The sequence below is a fragment of the Elephantulus edwardii genome, unplaced genomic scaffold (genome assembly GCF_000299155.1).
Source record: "Elephantulus edwardii isolate Elephantulus edwardi_28Jun2011 unplaced genomic scaffold, EleEdw1.0 scaffold00077, whole genome shotgun sequence".
In the NCBI taxonomy this organism is placed as follows: domain Eukaryota; kingdom Metazoa; phylum Chordata; class Mammalia; order Macroscelidea; family Macroscelididae; genus Elephantulus; species Elephantulus edwardii.
Genome location: NW_006399827.1, coordinates 7667798 through 7677665, shown reverse-complemented (window position 1 = coordinate 7677665; position 9868 = coordinate 7667798). Strand labels below are relative to the sequence as shown.

Below are 9868 nucleotides of genomic sequence, written 5' to 3'. Positions count from 1 at the left end.
TGCTTAAGGCCCAGGAATATCAAGAACCCTTTCCCACAGTTCATTGAATCTTGACATTCTGAAGGTCTCTGGTGGCCCAGGGAACATAGCTTCTCCCAATACACTGGTAGAAATCAAAGTCCATGGGGTTGAAAAAAAAAAAAAAGAATGAAAAGACAGCAAGTGCAAATTGTCTTTTTTGAGAAGCTTAGCTGGATATTAGCTGAAGGGACAGTGGATAAGTGAAGAATGTTAAAATTAATTTATATTCCCTTAGTATTTTTTTTTTTAATTCTTAGTCCATGCCAGTAATTGGGTACTGGGTGTTGAAGCATCAGAGAAGAAGGGAAGCCTAGATTTTGCTTTCAGGTCCTCATTATCTGCTGACTGATAGAAACAAACAGTGGTGGAGAAGAGTATAGAAGAGGAGAAGGCAACCTTGGGACAAAGAGTGCAACAGCAAAGGAGTGAGTAGGAAGAAAAGAATATAGTAGGTACTCATTATGTTTTTATTTGTGTGGATACGTGACACTTTTTTAAAAAAAAAACCAAAAACTTAATTCACTTTCTTTGTTACACAAAACCACTGTATAGTGACCACAGCTGGAGCCTGGGTTTCCTGCATGGAGACTCTGGTGTAGGTCTTTACAAGATGGTCAGGGAACTCCTGCTAGGGAAACCTGGTGAGCAGAGGTTCTTTCCAGAGGTCCAGGTCAGGTAGCTGTAGGTCTTGGAGATGGTGTTAAAGGTGGCCTTGGCTAAGCTGCCCAGGGTAGCTGTGCAGCCCTTGGCTGAGATGTAGCAGTCATCAATTCCAGCCATCAGTAGCAGACTCTTGGATACAGGGGCCTAGGTAATTCCAGTGCTTTGGGGTGCAGGGATGAGGTGTACCAGCACAGAGCCACAGACAGCCCCTGGTCACCTTGCAGGTTATGGTCTGAGCTTGCCAATGTTTCCCCCCAGTAGTCATGCTGTACATGGAGAGCTTGGCCAAGATAATGGCCCCTCAGAAGGCAGTAGCTAGCTCCTTGGAGCACTTAACACCCAAGTCAACAGGGCCATTATAGTCTCTAAAAGAGACAAATTCCTTGAACCTGGTCTGCTGGCCAGCAGGTATCTGTTTCTGCACAAACATGACTTTCAAGACTTCATCTTTGAGAGAGGGAATTCTGGTGGCCTAGTGAGTGGTAAGAAGTTGGGGTGTAATCCCAAAGGGATCTGGTTCGAATCCACCAGCTGCTCTGCAGGAGAAGGCTGGACAGTCAGCTATGAGCCTGTTTTGACTCTAGAACACAGAACATCAATCCCCGAGCATCATCCTCAGGAAGAAGTAAATGATGTCAGACTCCTTGATGGGCAGTGAAAAGAGAGAAAGCTCCGACAAGGACTTGATCTTCGTGCCTTTGACCAGATTGCCCAGCCTGATGACGGGGTCCACTCCTTGTCCTCTGCTTTGCTTTCAGAAGCTCCACAGCCCCTCCCACAGCCTGGTCCATGGCCCAGACCCCAAAGGCCACTGCCCAAGCCTTTGCAGGGGGCCCAGGTCCCAGGGCCCCTGAGGCTTTCTGCCTACCTGCTGCACTGGCATCATCCTTCATTGATGTTTTCTTAGAGAAGAAGAGTGTATGTATGTGTGTTTTAAAAATTAACATCCATCATTCATTCAGGTTTTTTTCTTAGTCTTACCTTGCTGCCCCTTTTTCTGTTTCAGGGTCCGGGATACCTACCACATTACGTTTAGTTGTCATCTCTCCTTAGACTTGTCTTGCCTTTGACAGTTTCTCAGACCATCCTTGTTTTTGATGACTTCGACAGCTTACAAAAGTACAGGCAAGACATTTTGTAGAATGCTCCTCTACTGGGATTTGTCTGCTGCCTTTTTTGTATGATTAGACTGTGGTTATAAATTTTGGGGATGAAAACCACAGAGGGAAAGTACCTTTCTTATCACATCACATCAAAGCTACATCCTATCAACATCACCTGGATGTTAAGCTTAATCACCTGGCTTGAGTTAGTGTTTATCAGCTCTTGCCACTGTAAAATCACCCCTCCCCCCCGTCCCCCCACCTTCCACTCTAAGCTTTTGGGAGGAAAGCACTTCGTGTAGCCCTCACTTACGGAATGGAAAATTCCACAACATCTCCTTTACAATGAATGATATACAGGAATTATTTGGAATTCTCCTGTGCTGAAGATTTGTCTATTTTATCTCAATTTTTCAACATTTCATTTATATTTACCTCGATTTATAGATCTTCATAATTTGGATTATAAGCCAATGCCACTGTATCCTATTGTTAAAATTGCTCTGGTTTGAGAATTTAGAGTACTTTCAGTGGTCCCTTTGACATATTAATAATACTAAGATGTCCAGTAAGAAACTTCCAGAAGCTTGAGAACCTGGAGTTAGAAGGGACACTTAATAAAAGACAGCAAACTCTTTGGAATATGCTGGGATTTCCCCCTAGTTCTTATATCCAGTCTGCTGGCTTAGTGGTAAGTAGTTGGATTGCCAACCCAAAGACAAACAGTTTGAATCCACCATCTTCTCTGATGGAGAAGGATGGGCAGTCTCCTCCCATGTGATTTACAGCCTCTGAAAACCCACTGGAGGGTCAGCTATGAGTTGGTTCTGACTCCGATGGTACAAAAACAGTACCTAGTGGTCACATAGACACAAAGGCAGGTTCTCCAGGATGTTGGGAGAAGTCCAGCAGGGAAAAAATCTGTAAGAATGGCAAAGGATGTTGCCTAGCCCCATCCACACCAGATCCCAAGACAAACAAAGGATGTGCTGATACCCTCACAACCACTGTTGTTAAGTCTATTCCGCTCACTGTGATCCTGTAGGATGAACTAGAACTGTCCCACACGGTTTCCAAGGCTGTAAATCATTCCAGAAGCAGACTGCCACATCTTTCTACTCCTGGAGGCTGGTTCCTTCCAACCACCCACCTTTTGTTTAGCAGTTCAATACCTAACCCAGCACGCCCAGCACGCCCGCCACGCCCAGCACGCCCAGCACACCCAAGGCTCCTGATACTTTTTGCACTTAGCAAGAACAGTTTTTACTGTGAACTTCAAGGATTGTTAAAATGTTTACAATATTAAATGTTTGTGGGAGTTCACACATTTTATTTTACAGTTTAAGAACTGAGAAAGGTCTGATCTGAAATCCTTTCCAGAGGTGGAAACCACAGATGGTTCCTATGGGCTCCCCTGGATTTCTGTTTCCTGTGGCGTCAATGGATTACCTGGGGTTTTGGCTGTGCATTTACATGAACTGGAATCGTAAATTTCACTTTGCTGCTATGGGGCTCAGACAAGCAATCCCATTTTGGACCTGGTTTGGGTAGGTTATCAAGACTAAGATTAGGCCATCAGGGGGAAATGAGTCACTAATTCAGAGAGCAAAGTGATGGAGAACAGAGACAAATGGGCTGATTCATGCATGTAGTTCTCCGTGAGGATTGGAACCACATAAAAGCATCAAGATCTAGCTTTATTGGAAGCTAGCTGCATGAAGTGAGGGTAGGCCTGCTGGCTGAAGGACTCAGAAGAGTTGCTGTGATCACAGATGGAGGTAAAGAATGTTAAGACATTTGGTAAACAGTTAAAGTTTGTGCAGAAGTTAGGGTTCCAACCCCGGCTCTCCTGTGCCCTGTGACTCTGCTTAGTTTTGTAGCCTTGGAAGCTTGCTTTCTCTCCCTCACAGCCTTGTTGAGAGAGGAGTCATAACAGCAGGCAGGGACATATTTTCTCCTCTCCTCTTACAAATACACCCTCTATGCAGAGGAAGCCTTTGCTACAGAAACTGTTAAAGGTTCCTCTTGAAACAAATCAAGCTACCCACATGGCACCTTCCTCCCTGCCAAGTGAGCGGGCATGGTGTCAGCTGTGTCTGGCAACTGGGAGCTCCCAGAGGGAACCTGGGACCTGCACTGAGCAGGGAGGGAGCCAGAGCAATGTGCGCAGAACGGCTTCGGGAAGAAGAGAAAGGAGGGACTCAAGGGGCAGCGGCACCCCACCATATGTCCTTCAGTTCCCTCTTTCCTCTCTGCTAAGTTCTTCTTCTATACACAATGATGTTTTCTAAAAGTTATTGGAAAAACAATCATAGTTCATATTTATTGACCACTTACTGTGTGCCAGTCTTTTGACTAAGAATTTCAAATGCACCTTTTTTAATCTATCTCCCAAGCAACACCAGAAGGGAGAAACCATTATTATGCCCATTTTACAGGTGAGGTAAATGAGGTTTAGAAAAGTTCAATACCCAAGGTCTGACATGTTGGAGGTAGGGATAGAATGGAGACTTTGCTTCAAAGACTTTGCCATTATCCAAATACCTTTCTTCCCTTTTCTTATGTAAAACTACAGGCTGTTATAGGGTAGAAAGAAGCATATTGAGATGATAAAGTAAGGCAGTGTAATGAAATGTGCAAAGATCTAGAGCTAAAAAATCAAAAGGAAAGGACATACTCAGCATTTCTCAAGCTGAGAGAACTGAAGGGGAAAAAAATCAAGGTTCAAGTGGCAATATTGAAGGATTCTTTGGGGCAAAATATTGAATGATACAGGAAGCATAAAAATAAGATGGAAGGAACACACACACACAGTCACTGCATCAAAAAGAACTGGCTGATGCTTAAACATTTCTAGAGGCAACAGTAAATCTGAGAACTGGTAGTAAAGAAGGAAGAAGTCCAAGTAATATGGAAGGCATTGCTGAAAAACAAGTGTCCAGAAGTTACTAGAATACAGATTGAGATGTTTCAGCAAATGGATGTAGACCTGGAGTTGCTCACTTATCTGTACCAAGCCTCTTGGAAGATAGTTGCCTGGCCAATCAATTGGGGAAGATCCATATTTGTGCCCATTCCCAAGAAAGATGATTCAATAGAATGTGGGATTTAGAAAACTGTATCATTAATATCACATGCAAATCAAATTTGACCCAAGACAATTTTTAAAATGGTTCAAATCCACCAGCTGCTCCGTAAGAGAAAGATGGGCCATTCTTCCCAACTGCCTCTGAAAACCCACCAAAGAGGAGTCAACTGCGATTCAGTTCTCACTCAATGATACACAAGTAAGATGAAATAATTGACAATTTAAATCTTTCTCCATCTATCATGATGTTGCGTATCAGTCCAGTGGTGAGGATTTTTGTCTTCTTGATGTTGAGCCTTTGATCTTTTGTAGCAAACATTTCAAGCCCTCCTTACTTTCAGCAAATAAGGCTGGGTCACCTGCATGACGTAGGATAAGTCTTCCTCTAAACCTGATGCTACATTCTTCTTCATAGAGTCCAGTTTCTTGAACGATTTGTTTGGCCTACACATTGAATAGGTACACGGAAAGAATACAATCTTGACGCACAATTTTTCTCATTTCAAAGTATGCAGTGACACAGTAAACTGTGACACCGATGTGTCAAATGCGTTAATGGTTGGCTACCCAATGCGGACAGAGAGTGGGGTGGAGCTCCCCAATTAAAACAAGCTTGGAAGGAGGAGTGGCCTCCACTTCTGTAATAGCTTGCCTCTGGAAACCCTATGAACGTGGCGAGAGGATGAAAGACACCCAAGTGGTGAGGACTCTCCTTCGTAGGGTCGCTATGAGTCGCCTGTGACTCTACGGCACTTAACAACAACAACAACAGTGTTCCTTTGCTCCCTTTAGACAACAGCTTCTTGATCTAGGTATAGATTTTGTATGAGCGTAATTAAGTGAATTACAAATGTGAAGGTAGAGGGTGTGTGAAAAAGGAAGACCCTCAATAAGTTGAACTGACACTGTGGCTTCAACAACGGGCTCAAACACAGGACTGATTATTGCAAAGATGGCACAGGCTGGGCAGTGTGTTTTATTCTCCTGTATGCAGGAGTACTGTAAATTGGAGCTGACTAGTAACTAATAGTAGCTAATAACAATAAGGGGAAGACAGAAAAATCATTCACAAGCTCATCCATAAAAAAAAATTGCTCATATTTTGGCATCTATCCTTCCAGATTTTTTCCTATGTGGTTTTAAATTTTTTAATAGTAACATTTCATGGACATATTTTCACATCGATATATGTGATTTCATGGAAGGTTTTTTAAAAAAATGTATTCCATTATGTGAAGGCACTTTACCTTTATTTAGCCTACCCCACTTGTTGAGTGCTACTAGCACTTTGCAGCTATGAGATAAACATTCTGATTCATGCACCTTTGAACATTTGTCCAGCTTTTCCCTACAGCTTAAATTGCTAGAAGTGGAATGGTGAGTTAAGGTTAATTTTGCACTTTAACATGACACACTTAGATGACCTTGTAGGGAGATACAGGGATTCACATTCACCAGCAGAGGGAGTCTTTCTGAGAAACGTTTGAGAGGCACCGTTGACACTTTCGCTTCTTTCATTTTCCTGATACGTTGATGTTTCCTATGATCTGTTTCCTTTGATTTTTGTCTTTGCACCCCTATCCTGGACCCTTTTAGTTTTGTGGTTCTTTGAGTGCTCTCCTATTATTATTTGATTTGTAATTGAAATAAAAAACTTCTCCGGGGCATAGCACTCACTCATTAGGGTCAGTTGGAACCAATGCATAGCTAACCCTCCAATGGGTTTTCAGAGATTGTAAACTGTACAGGAGGAGACAGCTCACCTTTCTCCTGAAGAGCAGCTTGTGGATTTGAACAGTGGGTCTTTGAGTTGACAGTGCACACACTTTGTCATCAGCTAAGGTCATCATATAAATCCTATCATATAATTGGAACTTATGAAACCATTACTACAAAGCAATTTTAGAATGTCTTTATCATCCCACTAAGAGCCTTCCTGCATCCTTACTTCTTTTTACTCTAACCCTCCACACATACATACACACCCCAACTACAGGCTACACCTATTTCCCTTTCTGTTCAGTCTCCATAGCTTTGACTTTTGTAGTTATTACAAATAAATGGAATAATATATGGAAGCAGGAGTGGAATCCACTTCCTAAACAACATGCCTCTGGAAACTCTATGAACTTTGATAAATAATGATAGTTATAGAACGGCTTCATGTCACTATGGATCGTGCTTGACTCAATAGCAATCAACTACAACAATATATAGTCTCTTGTCTTTGGCATCTCTTCCTGACTATAATGTTTTTGAGGTGTGCCAATCTCTTAGCATGTATCTGAAATCAAGGTCTTTTTATTGCCACATAGTTTTTCCTTATCATTTGCATTCTTTCCAATTTGGGGATGTTCTGAATGATGCTACTAAGAACACTTGTGTGAAAGTCTGCTTGAGTCCATAGCTACCTAAGAGTAAACTTGCAGGGTCTTTTGGAAAACTCATGATTAAGTTTGTAAGAAATGGCCAAACTGCTTCCTAAAGTGATGGTATCATTTACTTTCCCACTAGCAATGGATGTGGACCCCTGGTTCTCCAGATCCCATCCAACCTGAGTCTATTTTATTATCACCACTAGTATGAGTGAGATATCATCCTATGTTGGTTTTAATTTGTATTTCTCTAATGACTAATAATGAACATTTTTTTGCATTTAAAAGTTTTATATTAAAGACATCTATTGCTGAAAATTAAAAATATACAGAAAAAATTAAAAATAAAACCTACTTTTATTTCCATAATCTAGATATAATCTCTGTGTCATTTGTCTTCTCAGTTGTCTATGTGTGTTTGTGTCTTTTTTTTTTCGTATCCACAAATTAGGGTCTAACTAAGGAACCTGGGAACTCTGATGGTGTGTCCTTAAGGTGTTGCACTGCTAATGGAAAGGCTTCATACCTCCACCAGTTAGAGTCCTCTAGCTGCTTCCTGGAGAAAGGAGAAAGATGGACAGTTTCCTCCCACCAAGATTTGGAGCCTCAGAAAGCCAACGAGGGTTGCTGTGAGTTGGAGCTGACTGGATGCGGTGAAGTTTTTTCTTTTTCCTTTTTTTTTTAAAGAGCCTATTGGTGTAACAGTGAAGAGTTTGGCTGCTAACCAAAACATTGGCTCTTTGAAATCATGGAGCAGCTCAGTGGGAGAAAGACTTGCTGAGCTTCTCCTATAAAGATTACAATCTAGAAAATCCAACAGAGGCCGTTTTACTCTGCTATATGAGAGGAAACAGACCTGAGGGCCCAATAACAACAGGCTGAAACCAAACTGATTGCCATTGAGTTGATTTCAATTCCTGGTGCACCTCCATTGGCTTCCAAATGTTGTATCTCTTTACAGGAGGAGATGTCCTCATCTTTCTCTTGAAGAGCATCCAAGGGAGTTGAACCACCAACCTTTCTGTTAGCAGCCCAGTATGTAGTGCCAAGGCTTCTTAACAATTACAACAACAAAGCCTTACTGTTTTGAAAAATGTTTTCTCCTTTCATGTTTTTAGATATCACTCCACAACTCCAGTTTCAGTGACCTCATCCTGAACATACTTATTCTCAGAAATTAAGTCTTTCTTGGAGTCTCAATATCCAAAATGGGGAGCAGAGCATCTCTGATGTCAGATAGAATGGATTATACAAAGCCATTTGGGTCTCTTTATAAAGCTTCTGAAGGCCAGTTTTCAAGCTATGCTTCACATTATTTTTAACAACTGCAACAAGTTCCCTCCTATTGAACATGTGGATTTCATGGTGGTTAAGAAGACGGGAGTCAAACTGCTGTTCGTATCTCAGCTCTGCCTCTTACTGTGATTGCTGATACCATCAAGTCAAGTCACCAAGTTACCGGATTTGAACCTCCCCCTGTCCTGCAGCAACCTCCAGATCTCCAACATGCTCAAACTGATTGCCAGAGTTACTACATCAGCCCAACTCCTTAGGGAAAACTCTCTTTCTCTGACCCTGCCTTTCCAGGCATGTTGTCTTTTTTTTCCAAGGACTTGCCCCTCCTGGTGACATGTGAATGTGTGAGTATGTGAGATGGAATTTCACCGTCCTTGACTCTAAGTAGCCCCTTGGTTGCTCTTTTTTCAAGACAGATTGCCTTGTTCTTTTGGCAGTCCCTGATATAGTCAATATTCTCCACCAAAACCACAATTCAAAGAATTCATCGATTCTTTGTCTGTCATCCTTATGTACTGTCCAACTTTCCGACAAATAGGAAGCAGCTCAAAATACCATGGCTGGGCCAGGTACGTCTTATTCTTTAACTGGAATCTTTGCTCTTTAGCACTTTGGAGAGATTCTTGACAGCAGATTTTCCCAATACAATACCAGAAAGGTGTTTACTTGTGTTTTATTGATTTTTGTTTTTACTATGTATGCCACTTATTAGCAATGTTCTTAAATGCACCCTTGGAGTTAATGTATTTATTTGTAAAATAAGAATCATAGTATCCACTGCCACCATGTTGATTCTCACTCACAATGATCCCCCAGTGGCTTTCTGAGGCTGTAAATGTTAATGAAAGAGTACTACCCATGTTTCCCCTTTGGAGCTGCTAGTGGATTTGAACAGCCAGAGACTCAAGGTCTATTGGTTAAGAGCGCAACATGCTACTGACTACACCACCCTAAGTCTTTGACCACTGCCACAGGAGGGTTTATAGGCCTGTATTCATGATTATATCTATTCGCCTGCTGCATTTTTCAGTTACCCAATTTCGTGTCAGGAAGATCTGGTGGCATAGTCTCTAGGGAGCTGTGATGCTAAATCAAAGACCACATCTCTCTGGAGGTTCAAATCCACTAGTAGTTGTTTAGAAGAAAGATGGGCCATGTCTTCTGTGCGATTTACAGCCTCAGAAACCCAGTGAGGGGTCAGTTCTAGCTCTCAATGAGAGAGAGAGAATATTTTTTTTAAAATTTAGGTTGTTTATTTTTCATTTCAATGAACATCTACAGAGATTTTGGGATTCCATTCATTCATTGTTGCACCCTTCTCC

General features: G+C 41.9%; 1 pseudogene; it reads right to left on the bottom strand.

Moving 5' to 3' along the window:
* Positions 1–552: 552 nt before the first annotated feature.
* The window catches only part of LOC102868123, a 16777-nt pseudogene continuing 7461 nt past the window's right edge, over positions 553–9868 (bottom strand).